We start from the raw sequence: 2,865 nt of genomic DNA, 5'->3' as shown, positions 1-2,865 counted from the left end.
TTTTTTTTTTTTTTTTGCCGGGGCTCAGTTTGAACCCACCAAGTCCGGCATATGGGGCCAGGGCCTACTCCTTTGAGCCACAGGTGCAGCCCTATTAATTTTTTATTTTTTTGAGACAGAGTCACACTCTTGCCCAGGCTAGAGTGCCATGGCATCACCCTAGCTCACAGCAACCTCAAACTCCTAGACGCAAGTGATGTCCCTGCCTCAGCCTTCTGAGTAGCTGGGACTACAAACACCCATCACAGTGCCCAGGTAATTTTCTTTTTTTGTAGGGATAAGATCTTGCTCTTGGTCAGGCTGATCTCCAACACCTGAGCTTAAGTCATCCTCCTTTCTTGACCTCCCAAAGTGCTTAGATTACTTGGCATAAGTCTCGCTCTGTTACCCCAAGCTAGAGTGCTGGGGCATTATAGCTCACAGCAATCTTAAACTCCTGGGTTGAAGTGATCCTCTTGCCTTATCCTCCTGAGTAACTGGGACTATAGGCAGTCACCACAATGCCCAGCTAGTTTTTCTATTTTTAGTAGAGATGGGGTCTTGCTCTTGCTCAGGCTGGTCTCTAACTCCTGAGCTCAAGCAGTCCACCCACCTGTGCCTCCCAGAGTGCTAGGATTACAGGTGTGAGCCACTGTACCCAGCCTGTGAAATTCAATCTTTAATCCCCAGGACCCGGGCTATGGTAGAATTTTTTTTCCCTAAGATCTGGTATTCAGCTCAGAGAATACATAGTCAGGGTACTTTATTTCTTTAGTAAGTCCCACACTACCTAAGGAGTTTTTAAGAATCAGATCCATGCTCTTCCACCCCTGCTTTCTTTTGTGACTCAGTGAGGTTGTGATGGGGCTTGGGAATGTTATAAAACACACTCAGACTGTTATGACTTCTTACCTAAGATTAAATGTAAGTACTTTTCATTTAGTTTGACTCTTGCTGATAATCTTAATTGTGAAGGTAGATGGGACTAGAACCATCGTGTATTTTATCATTATAGTTTAATCACATGGTAAAATAAACGATAGGTAGATAGCTGGGCGTTGTGGCAGGTGCCTGTAGTCCCAGCTACTTGGGAAGCTGAGGCAAGGGAATCGCTTAAGCCCAAGAGTTTGAGGTTGCTGTGAGCTGTGACACCATGGCACTCTACCCAGAGTGACAGCTTGGACTGTCTCAAAAAAACCCAAAACAAAACAAACAACAACAACAACAAAACACAAACAAAAGACAGGTGGGAGCAAGACAGGTAGGTGGGGTGAAGGTGAATTCAAATCCTCAGGTGATTCTGATGACTGGCTAGGTTTGGGAACCACAAACTTAGATGCTTATATGTGTTTCTCTCTCTTCTATGGTGACCAACAAATTGCCCCAGAAAATGTTTTGTCTGCCATCTTTTTGGAATATGAAGAAAGGTCATATCAGAAAACCTGTTAACTCTTTCCCACAACATATCTTCTAACATGAAACACTTTCTTCTATGTCAAATTCCCTTAACCTGGTGGCAGACTTATCCAGGAGTGGAAAGGGAATTTTCTTTCCGAATCAAGATCTGTTTTGCTCATCTGCTTTCATCAAAAAAGGTATTTGATTCTCCTCTTTCATGGGAGACCATCTGGGCAACCATTCTAAATTTTGACCATTTAAACGAAGGATTGGCAAAGTTCTTCTGTAAAGGACCAGGTTAGTATTTTAGATTCTGCAAGTCCTATGGTCTCAGTCATATCTACTCAGCTATGCCATTGCAGTACAAAAGCAGCCATAAATTATTGGTATTGATGGACACTTAAATTTGGATTTAATTTAATTTTTATATGCTACAAGATATTCTTTTAATTTTTTTCTCAGTCATTCAAAAATGTAAAAATTATTTGTAGTTTATGGGCTGTGGGAAATAAGGCAGCAGGTCAGATTTGGCCCATGAGCTATATTTTGCCAATCTCTGATTGAGACTAATCAAAATGATTATTTTTTTTTTGAGAGAGAGTGTCTCACTTTGTTACCCCAGGTAGAGTGCTGTGGTGTCATAGCTCATAGCAACCTCTAACTCCTGGGCTCAAGCGATTCTCTTGCCTCTGCCTCCCAAGTACCTGGGACTATAGGCACCTGCCACAGTGCCTGGCTGTTTTTAGAGAAAGAGGGCAATAAAGTGAGACTCTATCTCTAAAAAAAAAAAAGAAAGAAAAGAAAGAAAAAAGAAAAAAAAAAACCCAGCATGGTACTGGAACAAAAACAGAGAGGTAGATTTATAGAACAGAATAGAGATCCAAGAGATGACCCCAGCTACTTATTTCCATTTGATCTTTGACAAGCCTAACAAAAATATTCAATAGGGGAAAGACTCCCTATTTAACAAATGGTGCTGGGTGAACTGGCTAGCTACCTGTAGAAGACTGAGACTGGACCCCCCATCTTTCACCAGTAACAAAAATTGATTCTTTTTTTCTTTTTTTGAGACAGAGCCTCAAGCTGTCACCCTAGGTAGAATGCTGTGACATCACAGCTCACAGCAACCTCCAACTCCTGGGCTTAAGCGATTCTCCTGTCTCTAAAAAAAAAAAAGAAGAAAGAAAGAAAAAGATTTTTCTGCATCAATGGAGAGAATCATATAGTCTTTGTTTTCTATCTTATTAATGTTATGTATTATATTTATAAATTTGTGGGCTTGGCGCCTATAGCTCAACCGGCTAAGACGCCAACCATGTACACTGAAGGTGGCAGGTTCGAATCCCCAGCCCGGACCAAACAACAATGACGGCTGCAACCAAAAAATAGCCGGGCGTTGTGGGCGCCTGTGGTCCCAGCTACTTGGGAGGCGGAGGCAGGAGACTCGCTTGAGCCCAGGAGTTGGAGGTTGCTGTGAGCTGTAATGCC

General features: G+C 42.3%; 1 protein-coding gene across 2 annotated transcripts in view; it reads left to right on the top strand.

Annotated features, from left to right (window-relative positions):
- Positions 1–2,865, top strand: part of DNAAF4 (dynein axonemal assembly factor 4) — a 52,417-nt gene that overhangs the window by 1,637 nt on the left and 47,915 nt on the right. The window lies entirely within an intron of this gene.

This window comes from Otolemur garnettii, unplaced genomic scaffold, assembly GCF_000181295.1.
Source record: "Otolemur garnettii isolate 467f Iridium unplaced genomic scaffold, OtoGar3 scaffold00011, whole genome shotgun sequence".
Lineage (NCBI taxonomy): Eukaryota > Metazoa > Chordata > Mammalia > Primates > Galagidae > Otolemur > Otolemur garnettii.
The sequence above is the reverse complement of the archived record's forward strand: the minus strand, read 5'-3'. Positions and strand labels throughout refer to the sequence as shown.